We start from the raw sequence: 19,666 nt of genomic DNA, 5'->3' as shown, positions 1-19,666 counted from the left end.
AACTGAAGATTAAAAAACCCGCTGCCCAGGACATTAGAAACAAATTGTTGAGGTGAGAAGGGGGTAATCTCAAACTGAATTTGCCAATGAAGAAATTGAATGTAGAGCTGTTCTCGAGGACCTCTTTCTGCTGATGAAAATAAGATGGCCCAAGAATAAACTTTGTTAGAACAAAATTAGGCATAAGGACTGTATGGTTTCTGATGTGATGGTGCTGTGGTGGAGCAGAGACATCACAGAATGTTTCCTGCTGGGAGAATTTTAGAAATCTGTTTTAGCTCTCACTGGGGAAAGAATGGCCCAGCAGAAAATGTGTAGTCCATGTGAATCTCACACTGAGATTTATTTTTTACAAAAAGGGAGAACTGGCTCATGCAATATTTTTTCTGCATTTCACAGCAAACCTGGAATTAAAATTTTTTTTTCAGACCAAAGCTTACAGGCACATTTTTCCTGTAAAATATGGGACAAAACTTTATAAAGCTCTCATCTCCTCTTAGTAATGTCCTCATGTGGCACTCTTCATTATAGCTCCAAAAGGGGTTAGCACCATTACCCACAGGTTGCATAGGAGACACCAAGACACCCACAGGCCCCTTGATTTGTCTGTATCCAGCCAACAGGCTGCTGCAAAGCTGGGTCTTCCAGGGTGACGGGAGCTTGCACTTCTAGATGGGCATGCAAAGAATAATGAGAAGGATTAGAACCATGTAACTTCTTGAGAATGACTTTGACCCCAGCTGTGGTTGAAGGTTCTGGTGATTCCTGCTTTTAGATTCAAAATGTTTCATAACATTCCCATTCCAGAGCTGCAGAAGGTATACCTGTTCTCATGTCATCAACAGCTAGCATTTAACCCTGCTGGACGCCTTTCTATCGTATGTGATCCATTTGTTGGTAAGTTTTGGGGTTTATGCCACAAACCAAGCTTAAGAATACTTTTTAAAGCAGTTTGGCAGTCTCTTTTTCAAACTGGAGTGACTGAGGCCGAGAAGAATCAGGCTTTTTATGCAGCATATGGATTAGGCCAACTTGAACATCTAATTACAAAGCAAAGGAAACAGCTTTTGCTGTTCCCAGAGTACAAATGTTGTCTTTCCAATTGCCACATGTTCAAGCTGACATCAGTCCCTGTAAAAAAAATACCTTGGTGTCTAGAGAAATGACACGTTTCTGCTGCTTATATTCTGCATTGCTTCAGGAAAGCCAGCTGGTCAAGGTTTTGCATGAGTCCAGAAGATCCATGAGGGTGTACCCTGAGCTGTTAAAATGACAGCAAGTTGCATCACAAAGGAAGGGTATAGCCCATAGCTGGCAGCTGTGATGGCCTGGCCCAGCTCTCTGTGCAAGAAGCTGAAAGAATGAGAGGAAATCAGGAGGGACATATGAGAAGGGAGTGGAGAAAGAAACTGGGTTAGAAGCAGAAAAAAAACCAAGGTGCCTGCATCGGGAAAAGGATGGATTAAATAGATGGATTGTCTGAGCGACTATTTGGGTATTTATTCTTGGCAGAGATTTTGATACCTAGCTGAATCAAACTATATTTCAATATTTCCCATTTCTCTCTGGAATGTAGCCATCCCTTAATAAACTTATTTTGCTGCAAACGTTTCATATGTTTGGGTCTAAGTAAAGAAAAGCGGAGAATCTTTTCTGGAAAAGAATTAAATTTGAATCTCCTGCATCCAAGTAGGTACTCTAGTTGTCAGGCTATAACTTATTTAAGCTGAAGAACACAGTTTCTTCCTGCTGGAATGTGGAAGATTTCCAAGTGGAAGATCTGTTGAGTGTGTGAGTATAGAGGTACTCCCAGCTGGTCATGATGACCACCTTCAACACAGGTATTTGGAACCTGGACAGACAAGGGTGTTGTCCACTTGCCTTGTGTTTGCTTCCCCTTGAGCTGGCTGTATACAAATATAAAAGGGGAACAGGAAATGTTATGTCTGGGGGGCTATTTGTGGGGTTTTGGTTTTGTTTTTTGTTTTTCTTCCCCCTCCCCCTCAGCTGGTACTATTTGGTGAAGCTGATCAAATCTTGGGATCATAAGACTGAAGTTTTCAGTAGATCTGATGTTCACTAGGAATTCAGGTTGCCATTTTTTACTTGCTGAAGGGAAAGAATAATTAAAGGCAGGTGGTATCCAAATGGGATAAGGTCGAGCAAGGATTCCAGTAAGATATCAGGACTTGGCATGAAAGGATCTGACTCTAGCTTTAGTACACTGTCTCCCTTCTGCAGACCTTGAAACTTTGCTGTTGGGCTGGGACTTGATGCACCTGATCATGTAGTACATACCTGAAGGTCTATATTTATTTCTAAAGAGCCACAGTACCAGACTAGCTTCTCTGTGGATTTTGGTCTATCCTTAGGTACAGATGTTTTCCGGTTTGAGTCATTTGTGCTGCGCAGCACTGGCTGGCAGATCAATAGACCAGGCAATGGACTGCCTGTGACAGCTGGGGTCGTGGCACTGCATGTCAGACCCCTCTGATACAGCAGCAAGTCCTGTCGGCACATGACCGATTCCCACGTCCACACCTCTAAGTAGCTATAATATGGGTGGATGCAAGGATGTGCATTTGGAACAGTTACTGTTATCCAAGCTAAGAGATAAGTCACAAGCACCAGGGTGAACAAAGAGCTGAGGAAGCAAGCAAAGTGTTTTCTAGGTCATCACAGGTTATATGGTTGTGTGCATGTCCTCTACTGGTGTTTGGAAAGGCAGTTGTTCACAATCCATGAAACTTCTTTTTGAAGATGTGATACTTGTAGTGATGGTCTACTAGAGTTACCTTTCTGTTCTCAGCTCCAGGAGTGACAGACTGATACCTGGAGATTTTAAAAAATGTTGAAATAGCGGTTGATGGTGATTTATTGGTAATGCAAGAGGTGGGTGTGGAAACCGTGTATCTCTTTCCAAATTTTCTTGTTTCAGTTGTTCTAAATGTTTTTCTTTATTTAGAGACAGTAAACTGGGAGAAGGCATCAGAGACCATACATGATTTAAAGGAAAGAAGAAACTCATAGTCTAGCTGTTAATATCAAAATGCCTTACAGAATTTATCTAGGATGAAACTAATGGCATCTGAGCAGTTGTAAAACAAACACAATAAGGTATGTGTGTGTGGTTTCTTGAGCAAACCCCCAACATTCTGTAGCAGGATTATCCATTTCTATCAAATTCTCCTTGACGGTGAACACATCTAATGGAGCCCTTAGGCCTCTGTTATTGCTCAATTTCACTGAAATAAGATCTGAAAAAGATCATAGAAATACTGTTATGTTTTGGGAAATTGGGCTCTCAAATGCTAGGAAAGATAAAGCATTTTCTTTGCAGAGGTTGGCAGAGTGACCTACCTGCGTACAGCCTTCCTCAGGACAGAGGTGACAGCGGATCAGAAAACAAATGAAAGTTTTTCTTCCTGCCTGGAGCAGGCTGAGCCTGTCGGCTGGAGCCGCTGGAGGAGCGCTGGGGGCAGTGGGTTATCCAGCCCCATTCACAGCTACAACTGGAATGTAAATAGTCTGAGCTCCTGAAAGAAAACGTTGCCTTGAATTTAAATTCTCTGCTTCATCTTTCCAAGGCCTCAAACCTCTGGTGTATGTTTTCACCACTGCAGCTCATGGGGAAATCTATTCTGTTGTTATTCCCCTCTGTGTCTCAGCCCTCTGAGATGCTTCTCCCATCTTACCCTGCCCTCTGCCTCCCTTCCAGCCTCCACAAGCAGCCCTGGGAAGAAAAGGAGACTATCATAGAAACCATTACAAAGAGCTTACTGTGCAAACCCTCTCCAACAACATCCAATCACAAAACACAGCACTGATTCTAGAAGGCAAGAATTGCTGCATCTGTTCTGCAGAGCCCTGCCGAAGGCCAGCTTCTGACAGGAGCCATCTCCTGTTCGCTGGCACTTTTTCTGCATTGCAAGTGTTTCCTTTTCTCACTGTTGCCCAACACCTTTTCTTCCACATTTCCTACTACATACCACAAAATTATTTGTGTGTAGTCTCCATTCATTCATTTTCCTCTAGGGAAGATAATTCCCCATGGATTCTCTGGAAATCTGCAGTAGAGCTTTGCTGTCTTCAAAACACTTTCTCTTCCCTCTTTGTTTTCTTTTCTTACTTCTGCTCCTCTTAGAGCTCATTGAAAAGTTATCGATATATATAGATTCCAGCTTTTTGAATTAAGAGTATGGTACAGTTTAGTTTTTGCTTAATCCAGAATTTATGAAATCATTCATTGGACCATTTGTTTTTTGAAAACTGCTTTTGCATTGAAAGCAGACAAAGAAAAAAAAAGGGGCAGAGGAGGGGATCTGAAGGGCTTCCAAGCGAATAAATTCTCTTGTAGCTGTAGGTGTCAACTGGGACATTAACTGGTCCTTGCAGAGGGTTTGCTGTACTGCTAAATCCAATGACAAGACTCAGGACTGTGTCTGAGGCTGTAAGAGGAGGGATTTGTGGTGGGCAGGGGAGCAGGTAAGAGTGGTGGGCAGCAGTTAAGAGGAGACAGCTGAGACTTCTCCTGTGTTTCTCACAATGATGTTGACCTTGGCTTTGAAATGCTTTATTCGTCTGCTCAGCTTGCATTTCATTTCATTTACTTTGAATCCTCTGGTATAATTTGTTTTATCTGGATTTTTTTTTAAGACATTGTGCAGGGTCAGGTAAACTCAGTGAAAATTAAACAACATAGAATTTTGTTGTTCTTTAAATAGTAAATAGGAATTGTGTTTGTTTTGGCAACAAGAAGGAAAGGTCTTAACTGGGCATACTTGGCCAAGAAGTCATAAAGAAGCACGTTTGTACACATAGGAATGATACATTTCCTGTTTCTCCTCAAGGGTTTGTGAATTGAATTGGAATATGCTGTAGCAAATCTGTCTGTTGTGCATGCCGTAGCCTGTTCAGCGCGATAGAATGGCTGGAGGAAGGAGTGGGCATCGGGGTGCCTAGCTTTTTTCCTAATCCCCACTGATTAAACTCCAGATGTCAAATAGCAGGTGTTACCTTTAACTTACTCATTATAAAGTTCAAGTTCAATTATTCTAATGCTTGCTCTTCTTTAGCTGCAGTAATGCTCAGTTTGGTGTGTTGACGTAGTTTAGCTTTTTAGCTTCGTGCAGCTAGAGATGCGTAGCTGTAGGGAGAAAACTGAAATAGCGTTGTAAGAAGGAGTTGGGTTGTTTATGCAGCTAATGGCCTGTTTTAGTCTTGCTGGTCTATTACAGAAAAACATCAGCACAATAAAGTTCTTGCAAATAAAATAGATACCTTTGTAATGTCTGGATATTTAGAGCTTCCCATGGGTATTTATATCCCTGAGAGGGGACTGGCCTTCAGTGGTCAGATGGAAATTACAGAAAACTGCAATGGAGAGGAAAAAAGAGAAAGCAGTTTTTCCTTGTTGTTTCAGACTGAACTTGCTGACTTGTCCTTATTTAAACATTTAGAAAGAACCCATAAAGCTGTCTTTCAATTTTAGCTAGCCCAGCACAGAGGGAAAACTCCTTTAGTAGCAGCCAAACATTTTGGTGGCACTTTAACCACTCACCAGGAAACAAACTTCTTCATCAGAACTTATTTTGAATGTGATTGTATTGTGTTTATGTATTGTATTTCCAGGCTGGAAAAAAACTCAAACAAGTCTGGAATTTAGTTATGAAGGACATAACTGAAACCATGTGCTTGGGGCCAGCTAAGAGACACCCAAGTGGCAGCTTCTATCCTTATCCATATCGGGTATATTCTACCTTCTGGTGAGAGGGGTGAGCAGCACCTTGTTAAAGAATAAAGCTCTATTTTGGGACCAAAATTTGCCACTACATCTAGCTTTTAACACCTCCACACAACCCTGACAAATGAAGTTGTGTAGAAATGGATCACTACTTAATGTCCTGCCTCATGGTTGACTGCTGTTTACATCCAGATGGGTGAGCGCCCTGCTCCCCTCTGATGGTGCTGGCTTCCTCGAACCTGTCTCAACTGAGAGGGCAAAGCACAGAGCCAAGTTTTGCTTCTTATCAGTTGTACCTTGGCAGCCTCCATACAGATCGTATCCTATATGAGCGTATCTGCTGTATTGTGTGTAGCTGATGTCATCCTATGGCATTTGAGGGACCCCATGGAGAGCCCAGCTGCAGGTGGGTTTGTAGAGACATGGATGTTTGAGATATGTCATCTTGCAAAGGCTAGCACGGTAATTTTTTTAGAAGATGTCAAAAGAGTCAGTTTTTCACCATTTTTGCTACTGCCTTTAGCAATAAATTCCACTGTATTGACTTAGCCAGGCCTGCTTGGAGTTTTGTCTATACACAGACTTGTGCCCTTTTGTTAAATCCTTAAACAACTTTCGCTAAACTGCCTTGTGGCCATGCCTGATACGCAGTGATTTACTGACGCTGGGTATGACCATGGATGGGTACGGTGCAGCTCTGTGGGATGCTTTGGGATTTTTTTCTGTGCATACTTTGGCTTAATTCACAGTTGGATGTATTAAGGAAGATTTTAATTTCCACTAAAGAGGAGGCATTCTTTCAAAGCCTTTCACTGTGTTAAAAATCCTGTAGCTTTAATGATATGTTTAGCTTCTGCTGTTAACACTAAATAATATTTTGGTTTGAGAGGACTAGTTGTTCACCTCTAACCACTGATTGCAAGCTGATGGAAAACATGCAAGCTTTGAATTCAGCCACATCTGCCGAATACTTTCAAATGATATGTGGGATTATGTAGCCCTTAAAGAAAAAAAAATTGCAGGGATCTATACAAGGGGTATTTCCTTTCTCCCCCTTGGTGAGATTTTGAAACAGAGAAATAGATCTGTTTGAAGGAATGCAGAGCCCAGCTCTATGGTTTTATGCTGTATTTAAGAGTCTGCTTAAGCCACCTGTGTATGAATTGGCCTCTGTCTGGACATTGCGCAGCCATGCTGATGTGGCAGCAAGCCTGGGGCTTTCAGGGCCGTGTCAAAGGGCCCATATGACTATTAGCCTGAAGCAAGCTCATGGCTAGCCAGCCTCACACACGGGCAGAAGCATGCTGCTACTTGCAAAGAGTGTTTAGATGAGCCTTCAGTGAACGCAAGCAAAGAGGCTGACCACTGCTCCCTGTGGGGTAAGAGTCACAGTGCCTCTGACTCCCTTTACTGTGCTGTACCAGCTGGGGAGAAACAAGACTCGGATAGCTGCGTTAAACACAGCTAAAGAGGTCAAAGGAAATCCTTGGGCTGTGCTTTGATTGTAACCTATTGGGATTAAAAGAGGAAAGAAAGTAGTGGATCCCAAGTTTCAGCTATCCATTAGTGAGGAAGTGTCACAGTCTCGTTTAGCTCAAGTTTTAACAGACTGTGTTTTCAGCTGTGGAAGCTGTGGGCTTGGTCTCTGGAGGAATGATTTAGATGGTGTCTTTTCAAGCAACTGGTTGTGTGGAACTGACTGCGCTGCAAAGGTGAAAACATGAACATGGCAATTACCAAATATCAGGCCCTGCTGTAAAGACACTGGGTACCACTCTTTGCCCTCAGTTCCTCCATTGCTGGCCCTGTGAGTGAGGGTCCCTGGCTCCCATATTGAAAGCTCAGATAGAAATGCCACTGATTAACAGCTGACTAATATTTGGCTAATAAACTCATTTAACCATAATACCAAATGGCGAAGCTTATAAATGATGGGTTCACATTTTTGTTTTGAGTGTAAAGAGGGGGGTGGAAGGTGAGTTGTTGTTTTGATTCTGTTCTTCTCATTTGCTTTTATCCTCAAAAACTGTTGGCATACAGAAAGAATTCTCCAAAGACTCTGAAAATAGTAAATCTGAATAAGAATATTTTGCAAATGAGATAGCACGAGCACACAGATTGTCCCAGCAGCAGTGCTCAGAGACGAGGAACATCAGCAGTCACTTCCGAGGAAGGAAGGCATTAATCAACAAAGAGGGAACATTGAAGCAGACACCTAAACATGACTCATTACACCATTTGTCCCTATTATACTGACACAATGGACAGATTATCTTGGTAATATTGGGTCATGTTATACCCAACAGCATGTGTTGAACAGGAATTTGCCTGTCATCATGAAGTAGTACATAATGCCCTCCTTAGACATAGCTGAGTCATTAGTCATGAAAGAGGAAATAAATCCTGAAGAGGAAAAGTGGTTAATTGATTAGAGCAAAGGAGCAACAGCTCGGGGCTCCCTGGTCCAACCTCTGGCTTCAGAATGACTCATTGAAGCCTTCGGCAAGACATCTGACCTTTGTGTGCCTCTGTTTCCTCAAAATGAGATGAATTATCTCTGCTCACAAGAAGGGCTGCCTTTTGACTTTTGTTCCTGAATACAGTCTCTCCTAGTCATTACTGGATCTGTACCTCCTCGTTCCTATGAGGATCCAAAATTTCTGATTTAAAGCTGAAAAACCGACAGAGAAGTTAGATGACTGCCCTAAGGTGCAAAGAAGGGAGGGACTACTAAAACCAGCGAGGTGTAATGAGAGTTTGACCATTAGGGACCTTTTTCTTTTCTTCATGGTGATAGATTCAAAGAGTGGTAAATGTGTTCTGTGTGAGAACGAATGTTTTTTTTAATTAATGAGCCATTGATGTGGCAATACAATAATTAATGTTGTTGACTTGTATCTTTATAAGAAACTTTTTCTTTTCCAATTCCTGTTCTGTCTCCTAGAAACTGTAGGGCCATAGATTTATGAGCTTTACTGTTGTTCTATTTAGCGGAGTTTGATTTTTCTTGATGGAGCAGATTGAAAAGGGGATTTGTCCTTATTTCTCAAGCTGAGAAATGAGATGATGCTTCTCTGGCTTGCTTTAACTCTGTATAGCTAGGGGAAAATAGAAAACATATTTCAGCTGAGACCAGCACTGGTTTGGGAAGGGATTTTTTTTTTTTAGTGAAACAGATTTGCAGACACAGCAAGGTGGCAGAAACTATCTTTGTTTTAGTACTTAATGAAGGTGGGGCAACTGTTTGCAGTATTGCTTCTCTAGTGTAGACTTGTAAAGAATCTGGTTTATCTTACCTTTCTGTATCTGTCCAAAGACTATTTTGGACTGTGACATCTTCAAGAGCTGGCGTAACTTTGCAGACTGACTTATGTTGCAGTGGATTGCATGAAGTGCTTTAAATTACAAGTTAGTTACTGGTGTTGGCATTGAAGTGATTTATCCGCAAAAGTTTACATTTTATTGCTGGATGCATGGTGCAGTTACAGGTGTTGATGGGAGTGGCAGCACTGTAGAGAGAAGAGGGCTAGCTCTCCTGAAGCCCAGTCCTATTGCTGTCCCAAAAAAGAGAGTTTGTTTACCCAGTGCGCGGTATGCCAATAGACACACAGAGCAGAGGCATTTTGTTGCATATTTGCACAAATATGGGTGTCTGTCCCAAGACAGCACACCCTATTCACAAATCGATAACTATTTATTCACTTCACATTACCATATTCATCTTTCTAATACATGTGCACTGTTATTCTATTAAATGATTGGTTAGAGTCTCTTTGTCCAGCATGTAAACTAGTACGTATGCTCAGTTTCTTCATCTTTTGAGTCTGGGGGTATAACTGGGGTAGGTGGTCCATAAGTTGGTGGTCACGATCTCCCCCTGCCAGAATTACCTTTTCCCTAGTTACTTGTTTCTTTTGGCAATCTCAGCAGTTTGTCACAGCTCGTTAGCTATTCTTACAATTCATCGCTCTCTGGTTCTACTTTGGACAGATACATCCTCCTTACGAAACAATAACACATTATTCAAAATCCTGTTTCTTAGTTTCTCTAAACCTAGTATAGTTAATTTAAAACTTACAAGATATGTAGTAAGAGTAGGGCTTTACAAAAATACCTACAGCAGCAATAGTCTGATTAATTTCAATTATCATTTCACATTTTGATTCCCCTTTTTATCCTGTAGCATAACACTATCAACATGCCAGAAGAAAGGAAGGTAAGCATGAATGGAAATGCTAAAAGGTTAATGCAGCATCCCACTTTACATTGCACTGCTTTTTCCCTTCGAGCATTTTTCACAGGTAAATTACCTAAGAACAGATTTAAGAGTAAAGATTTGCTGTTGGCCTTTATGCTGTCTCTGTGTCTCACCTCTTGAATCATTTTACTCCCGTTTTCAGTGAGCAATCGTGACCCTGCCCCTCTGACTCTGCTACACTGTCTTACTAATGTCTATTTATTACACCTCAGCTCTCATGTCTGAATTTCTCCTCTTTTCCCTCTGTGCTTGAGAACGTTTCCCCTAAAAGACTCTTCCGAGACCATCTGTGTCTGCTTGGTTACCTGAGCCTTTGCCAGATGTCCCATCAAGATGTTAGCCTGTCCATTAAGATGCCGCCATCTAGCATCAAGCCCTACCTATGCCTATCAGAAATGGCTCTCCAATTACTTTTTCAGACTATGCATGCTCTTATAGAGTCTTGCATCAGACCCAGATCTCTTTTCCCCCTGTATATTTTACTTTGCAATAAAGCTTGGGTCTCTTCCACTTCTTCTCTGTCTTTGCCCCAGTCTCTCTTCCTCCTCCTTCTCCTCCTTTGTCATGCCTTCCTTACACCTGAGAGTGCTTCTCCTTTACAAAGGAGTAGTAGCTTGTCATAGCCTACGTAGCAAAGAGTAAAGAGATTCTCTACAGGCAGTGTGGAGTCAAGGGCATGTTTTCAACGACAGTGCAGGCGGACCTTATTTGCATTTCTTGTACTCCAAGAAAGTCTGACATAAGCCAGTTCAGACCCATATCACCAGAGAGGCAAGGCATAATCAGTTGCACTCTGTGTCCTGTTAAAACAGTTGCTACATGTCTGACCCACTCAGAGTACGAGTGAGGGAACTGCCTCAGTCTAGGCAGATATGATCTAGTTCAACTATAAGGCAAGATTTTTGAACAGGGTTTGCTACACATAGAGTGTAAAGTTGGCAGTGCCCTTGCATTTCCCATTTCTGTGGTATATCCATAAAATTCTGGAAAAATGGTTGAAAGCAAAAAGCTCAAGTGATCTGCCAGCTTATTTCTTACAAAAATAGTAAAGTTCGCATATACTGACAAGTACATATGACAAAATAAATTATGTTTACACTTCTGAATGAATGAATATTCATAGAAACATTTTGAATCTATTGCTGAAGTTTAGTTTGGGTTTCAGAATCTCCCCTACCTTGTTCTGTGTAGGAAACATAACTGAGTGGGTTACAGAGGGCAATACTGTTACTGATATGGAGCTGCATCTTGGTCCAAATACATTTTCCACCACTTCATGCCAAAAAGCAACATAGGTAAGGAGGGCAAATAAAACGATCGGTGTCGGTAAAGACCGGCTGCACAGGGAACGTACGTGAAACACATCTCTGCAATGCTGCACAAGGTTCCATATGTGCTTGCAGGCTTCCTTTGTGGCTTCCTTTGGTTAATCTTTAGATGCCACAAACTATTTTTTTTTCCTGTCGGGAAGGGGAAAATTTCATTCTCTACTGTGCAAATCCAAGGCAGCTTTCTGAATGAAATGGAGATGTTAATAGGTAATCCAAAGGAATGGCTCTCAAAATGCTCCAGTTTCCTAGCTAGCTGCCTGAAATGAAAAAGCCCTTTATTCAATGCTATTTTTAAAAGAAACAAGGCCATTCTAGTGTGCTTGCGTTTTCCAGCCTGTGTCGATGGGGGTGTCTCTGGGTGGGCAGTCCACGAGTAGGGTACCTTGCCTGTATAAATAGATAATGATCATCCTAGTTTAGGCATAATGTTGAGCTTTGCTTTTGATAGCAATGTGACCAAAAAGTATGAGGTAGGTAGAGTATGCATGGCGAGTAATGATTTCCTGTGAGACAGTGATGTCTTTAACAGAAAAGTATTCCAGGAGGGAGCAGGAGCACTGCTGATAGCTTTTTCAGGGATTAGTGTTGTTAGAGCAAACACCTCAGAGGGTTCCTTGGAAAAGTAAAGTCATGTTTGAAATTGTGCATTGTGTGCAAACTAATTACGGGTATGACAACAATGAGCACTTCCAGAAACTCCTGACTATTTTTCACTTAAGTAGGGGATAATTGTCTAACATCCAGATAAAGGGTAGGAAAGCCTCAATGCATTTTCAGGGAATGTGGCAAAAAGCCACAGGTTCCTGAGTTTCTCGCCATTGCTCTGCAAAGCAGGTGACAGTGAAACCCTGGTGTCCCTGCCTGGATTTGTTAGCTCCTTCTAGATTGTTTTGACCTGAACAATGCAGACAGGACAAGGCAAATAGGGAGCTGCTGTCTGGCCACAGCTTTTGCACCAAACATAGTTATGGAGCAACCTGAAAACCGGACAACTGAAGGGTTTTGCTCTCTGTTGGAAGGAGATAGAAGACTCTGTAAAGTTAATTATCCCCTGAGTTTCCTAGGAAAAAAATCTCCTATTTAGCAACAGTTAGATTTTTGGGTTTGGTGGGAACATTGTAGTTTCTTGTCTGTCTGCTCAGAGCGCAAGCGAGCTTTAGCTTAAGAGCTGCTTTCCTCGAAAGCTGCCCTTGCATGCCTGGATTGGTTGCCACTTTCTGATGGTAAGTGGTCAGGTAAACAGGAGACAGTGCTGAAGTCTATGCAAGTTCCTGTCTTCTCTGCTCCTTCAGTCCATCCCCACCCAAACCCAGAGCTACAGCTGGTTCTCCTGAAATCAGTTGAAACCTGCAACATTGCCTGCCTCAGAACTTGTTCTGCGGAGTCCTTGGTTAACTGTAGTAGGGAAATAGCTGAGGAATAACAAGAAAAATACTTTGTGGTGATTGAGTTCCCCTCTCTTCCTCACAGGTCTTCAGAAAGTAGATGTCATGGCCTTTTGAGAAAGGTCAATAAAGCCTTTAGCAAGGCAGCGAGTTTGTGGTTTTCCCAGGGGAGGCTCTGTGAGCATGGCACACGGTTGGCCAGACAAACTTGGGCTTTTGATTGTCACTGCAGGCTGTCTGAGAAAACTAGCAGAAAACCACCAGCATTAGTGACGAGTGAGATTTGGCAACAAATAATTTTTTGCCATCTGCCAGGGTATTTTGCAACTTAACATAGTAAAGCAGTGGATTTTCTAGGTAAGTCACCTGTGTAAAGGCACCTAGGTAGGGCTTAGCAGTTCTTTTTGTGATAAGGATCAAAGCCTAGAATGTGAACCTTCTGCAATAACGTCTGTGCCTACAAGTGTTTGCTGACAGAAATATTAACAACAGACAGCTTAGTTTTGCTGGGTTCCCCTGTTCATTGTTCATCCCGTGAAGCCCAAAGGGTGACTATGGAACTGTTTGTATTTTTAGCAGTTTGTTTTGCAACAGATGACTACGCACTGAAGCATTCATTTCTTCTACTATAGTGCAAACAACTACAGTCTGAACTTGTTCGTTCACACATCAAAATGTTTGGATAGCAGACTTTCCTGGGGAGACACTCTAAATCCAGGGAGTAAAAAATATTGTGGTTTCAAGGTACCTTTTTTAGTGGAAAATAAGAAAATGAAACAAATCTGATCGCATCCTGTGTCACAGCTTGTAGTTGGTTTAGACAGTCGGCTCAACTTTGCACTTGAGTACAAGATAGGACTCTTATTTCCTTTCCCACTAGTGAAGAAAAATTATGATCAAAGTCAAATAGCAATTAAGAGCATTAATTTCCCAGGGGAAGGTGTCCAAGTGGCTTTTGATTGCTTGTTGATGTCTTTTTTTTTTCTGTAGCGAACTGTTTCACAAAGACTTTAATCTATTTTATATATATATTACTTAACAAATGAGGCTTGGTTCTTTTAAAGACACTGAAACAGAATAAAGATGAAATCTTAATAAAAGCAGCTTGATAGTCTTCAGATGTGAGGCTTGAAACTATTAGTTTTGTGCCTGCTGAAACTAGATTTCTCCAAGTGGTGAGGTTTGCTGGATGGTCTGATCTGCGCTGCTGGTATGACAGCTATTTTTTCTGCAAGCAGACACTGCAGACCTTCAGAGGAAAGAGCACCTGTATTCTAGTGGCTGGTTCTTGGTTCTTATAAAGGTGTTTTTAAAACAAACAAACAAATCCCAACACCAAACCACCTCCAAACAAACAAGCAAAAAAAACCCAGAACAAAAAAGGGAAATCATAAGAAAAACAGGGCTTCTATTAATCTTCAGATGTGAAAATGGCCACAGTTCTTCTTTGGCCTGCTGAAACGGGATTTTCCAAGGGGTTTGTTTTGTTTGACGGTTTCTTCCTATTGGCAGCAACATCTTCAAAAAATTCCCAGTCACCCACTGTTGACAGTGTTTGCAGGCAGTGCCAGTGCTCTGCTTCTCACAAGCTGCAAACACTGTCAGCTCTCCTCTAACAAGCTGCAAGCTCAACTTCAGGCAGAGAGTCATCTTACTAACAGAAAAAGGCCGAGTGGATCACTGGGAATTTTTTTTTTTAAAAACTTGGTGCCAGTAGATTTCCAAAGCTACTGTTGGAGCAGAAACTGATCTGGAAGAGTTCTCTCTCCATAACTGGAATTGGTGGTGAAAGTCAGAAGAAAAGTGTCTCCGGCTAGGTAGTGGTTGAGTGGAGGAAGTCAGATTCAAGTCATGCTCTGTCTGTAGAAGTGCACTGTGATAATGCAGTTTCTTTTCGGAGGGTGACCAGGTCATCAAAACCTGTGTTGAATTACGTGTCTAAAAGTGGTGCAGTTCTAATCGGAAACACTGCCTTGCTGACTGAGATGCTTTCCTGAGATGTGATACTTTCAGCAGTAACTTGAACATGCTTTAGCACAATTCTTGGGAGTGTCATGGACACTAATTTCTTAGCTGTTTCTTGGGTTTTATATTTTGTTTTCTGAATAGAATGAAAATGTTTTGCTTTCATCCTGAAGTGGCATGAAAAAAAATCTCTTTGAAGTTTTACCTTTTCTATAAAATGGAATTTTAAATTTTCTTTCCAGTCAGCTTTTGTAATGAAATGTTCTGATGTTGCTGCATGTTCCAGAACATGCTGCAGAGCACGTGTGAGGATGTAAGATACTGTGAATAAGGTGACTAGTGCCCTGTTGCCTGAATCAATATCTTGCTAACGCAGTCTGACATTAACTGCAGTGGTAGTTCTCATCTTGTTACTCTGATTTAGTTACTGGAATGCAAGATCTCATGCATAACTTTCATCTGTATTGGGATTGCCTCATGTTACTGGTTTGAAAGTAGATGGCAGACAGGAGTTACCCTCCTTTTAGCGTCCCCCTTGCACTGCCAGAGAAGTTGAAGTGTCAGTGAGATTCATGTCCGAACTGCAAGAAGCAGCCTGCTGTCCTGTGCGGATGTGGCACTGACTGCTTTTAGCCCTGATGCTGTAATGTGTTAAGCATCTTCGTCTTGGCTTGACTTTAGAACTGAGTAGGGCTCTGAGAAATTTGCACTGACGTATATTGCCACTGCAGATCATTTTTTTATGCCTCATATGGAAGAAAGGGCTGAAGCCATGCTCTGCACTAGAAGTGAGCAGAACATTTTGGAGAATATGTTGGACTGATTTGTTTTAAATATTTGTAAGTTTTGAGGTATTTTGTAGACTAATTTTTGAGTGTTGGAACACTATTGTTGATTTTATCACCATTATTATGAAATAGGAAAAAATCTCAAATATCTGACAGAAAGGAAGTCAAAATAAATTGAGGTTTTCTGCTCAGAAATTTTCTTCTAGAATACAAGCTTTAAAAAAGCAAGTGAACAAGTTAAAAAAGGCTGTGAGGAGAAGACAATTCAGAGGGAGCAGAATTCTTCCAGAAGTCAAAAAACCATCAGGTCTGAAGCATGGTTTGGGGTGAAAGATGCTCTTTTTGAATATATGGATCCAATTAAAATTGAAATGGAGCGCACATCCCTTTCTGAAAAGGGTGGAAATGAGGGTGAATGATTAAGGTGAGAATATTTTGCTATAATAACTAAGAACATACGTTTTATGAGAAAAGGGTATGGTGCACAGACATTCCAGAGCATCCTGCATTTTCATTCTTGTGTGAAAGCAAAATTTGGAGAAGGGACAACATGCGGAAAGATGAAGTAACATTATCACTTCTAAAAATATACGGTTAAAAAAAGGTCTTCTATGAGAAAAGTTTTAGGATTGTTCCCCTCATACCAAAACAAGCGCATCATTTACAGTCACTAGCAATGTAAATGTTCTATGAGCTCTTGAGCAGTATCAGCAATGAATAAGAGGAAAGAGGAGTTCTGCTTTTCTGAGTTTGAATGGAGCTGTTGTGTAGGCACGAACCAGCACCAGACAAACCTCAGGCACTTGAAAAGCTGCACTGCAAGTCACGGTAGGGGCAGATTTTGCTTAGCCATCACAAAAGCGACTTTGATAACTCGCCCTTTTAAACTGAAGCTTTACTGGAAGTAATTTTTTCCATTTTTGTGAGAACAGAAATCTGGCTTAATGTGCATACCACTTGGGCTCAGAGTTTAACTTATGAGTGATAAAGATCGCTTTATCTTTTTGTTTCCTGAAACACATGTTTTCCTCCATGTCTTTGCTCCCTTCCCTTCAGTAGTTTGTTCTGCCTAACTACACCGAGTGTCACAGCACGAGCAGGTGGTAAGTGCTGCAAAGAGCTGTGCTATTCCTGTTTCCAACCAGAAGCTGCTTCTAGTGTCACTAAGGTTTCCAAAAGATGTGTTTAGCAATTTGTTTTGTTTTGCAAAGCTAACATTTTCTCCAGAGTACACCAACTTTTCTTTGTCAGCCTTGTAGTTCAGCTATAATAGTTTACAAGAAACTAAACAAGTTTTCGCTGTCCCTCAAAACATTTTGTTGAGCTCTGTTACACAATTTGCAGATTCTTGTGCTTTACATTATAAACGACTTGGTATAGTGCATCTAACTGCCAAAGGCAGCTAGCTGTATATTCTTCATGATAAACTTTCGTGGTGTATGTTGTATCTTTGAGCAGTTTTCTAGTTCTGCTACAGCTCAGCCTTGCAGCTGTGCGTGTTCCTCAGGCAGCAGGGCCAGTACTGATGGAGAAGAAGCAGCACCAGGTTCTGAATAGGTGACTATTGCTACGTGAAACACACTGCTATTTTCTCAGTGAAGTAGGGATTGGTGGCTGACATGAGGGAAAGTGTATGTTGTAGTCATTAGTCATCTTTTCTCTAACTTCTTAGCAGGGCCTGTTGTGGTAGGACAAGGGGTAATGATTTTAAACTAAAAGAGGGGAGATTTAGACTGGATATAAGGAAGAAATTTTTTACAGTGAGGGTGGTGAAACCCTGGCACAGGTTGCCCAGAGAGGTGGTTGATGCCCTATCCCTGGAAACATTCAAGGTCAGGTTGGATGGGGCTCTGAGCAACCTGATCTGGTTGAAGATGTCCTGGCTCATGGCGGGGGTGGGGGGCTGGACTTAGATGGCCTTTAAAGGTGCCTTCCAACCCAAAATATTCTATGATTCATTCTATGATTCCAACTGTGGAAGCAAACATAAGTCTTGTGCAGCTTTCTCTTTTTGAGTAGGATTTGTGGCTGGCGAGAGAAGAACTAGTTTGAGTAACATAACTAGTTCAAAAAGAATCACCTCTTTATAGCTGTTCTAAATTCAAATCAAATCTCGGCTTTTTTATTTTTGTGAAGTACATACTGTGTGTCTTTTATTTGTATGTTCTTGGCACACTTGTCGTGTGGCCCTTAGACAAAACAACTTTCTTCTAAATTAAAAAGGATTTCCTCTTCCTGGTAAGCAAGCCAGTATTTAATTTTCTGCATTTGATGTTTGAGTGGCATGTGAAAGGAGATTGCACAACAAACCATGTTCTTATTTTACAAATGAATCAACATATTACTAAGAAATAAACCTCGTAAAAATCCAGCAAACACTAACTTTTTTGTTGCTTTGTTGTTTCTGGGGAGATGCCCAGACTAAAAACTTCAAGGGAAGCTTACTATCCTTTTCTAGTTATGAGGAGCAACAGAAGAGGAGGCTTTATGATAGGAGAACTTTTCTGTTTCCTTTTCACTTGCTCTGTCTTGGATGGCATCGAGGACACACTTTTCACACTTACATTCTCATGTGATGTAATAATTAAGTGTCTACTAAATGGATAATTCTTGGAATCTTGATAGGGTTAAAAGTATGACAGATTATTTCTCTGTTCTTACAACACACATAATCATGTAATCTTGAGAAAGCTGACTGCATATCCAAGATAACTTGATATTAGCTTTCCAGGCAGGAGAGGAAGACTGGCTATAGGACCTTGGGTACCCTGCTGTCCCTCTGAGCATGTAAATCTACTGCATAGGCACTGCAGTTGTTCTTTATGCTCTTACTCAGCTGCCAGCTTGCCCTGGTTTACCCCAAATCTCTAACTTTTTCTTTTTACTCCTAAAATCAACAGTGACTAAATTTCTGCTAATTTATGTTCATCCATGACAACACTAATGAAGCTGGCAGCTGTTTCACAGCTAAGCTCTATTAATTTTCCCAGTGTAGATGTTGGCTTCTCTAGCTTGTGTGTCTGATTCAGCAGATGGACTTGTAGAGTGCTTTGACCTTCCGGGAAAAATCTTCAGGTAAAAGTGTTCCCTGGTCTACCCGGTAGCTGTGTAGTACGTTCTCCTTCTGCCTGGCTCAAAGACTCGGTAGTCTCCTCTACCATCTCATCTGGGGTGAGTTGCTCTCCCAGTGTAAATGCTCCACTTGATACGGGGTATGACACAAATACGGGAACAGCTTGCTATCCTTGCTCCAAGAAATATTTAGCTAGTGACACAAAGCAGAGCAAGTTCATGAGGAGAAGCTGAAAGACTGCCAGTAATTAGTGACTCCCGTGGGAGCTTTGACTCAAGGGTTCCCATCCTTGTTCCAAATCCAGCAAAGCTGGGTCTTGGTTCTAAGTCTCCTTCACCTTAAATGGCTTTGGCTGTTGACATTGAGTTGAAGAGGACAGCACCACCTGTTGTCTGCTGGATTTTTGTGTGGGATGGGATTCACCTATATTGGTGCTTTCTAGGAGACTGTCTGGAGATAAGAATCTCCTTTCAATCCAGAATTAAACACTGGATTTTCTTCAGACTCCACCTCTCTCCCAGTTATTTTTAATATTAGTGATTTGTTATTTTATGTACTGGCTTCGTTCCGCAAAACCTTATGCAGGACTTCTGTTGTTACTGTGATAATTAATGAAGTGTTTGCATTTCTCAGTAATCCCCAATGGCTGGGCATAGGATCAAGAACCTGCTCTTACTTACCTTGTTCTTTGAAGATTTTTATTCTAAATGTGAAGGTTCTCACCTCAGCCGCAGCTAGAGAGGTGAATAGATTAGGAGTAAATGAAGTGTTGACATAAATGGAACTGAAAATGTATATATGAGACAGAAGTGGAATTTAAAGTGATATTTCTGAGCTTGCTCAGAAGTTTGCCTGCTTTTCTTGCTCTGAAATCGAAGTATAAGTCATATTGGGTGTGATGATCTCAGAGCAGCATCTCCTAATCGCCATGATAGCATTTTGCTTTGTGACAGCCCTGTAAGGTAGGATTGATGTTGGGGTTTTCCAGGTGAGGAAGAGTGGCATGAAAGGACTGACCACCACCTGAAATTACACAGCATTTCTGGTGGGGAGAAACAGCGTTGAATACACATCTTTAGCTATACCTTAATATCTAACCTCTTAATTTCTGGAGTGAAGTCTC

This window comes from Opisthocomus hoazin, chromosome 19, assembly GCF_030867145.1.
Source record: "Opisthocomus hoazin isolate bOpiHoa1 chromosome 19, bOpiHoa1.hap1, whole genome shotgun sequence".
Taxonomy (NCBI): Eukaryota; Metazoa; Chordata; class Aves; order Opisthocomiformes; family Opisthocomidae; genus Opisthocomus; species Opisthocomus hoazin.
This window is presented reverse-complemented; position numbering follows the sequence as displayed.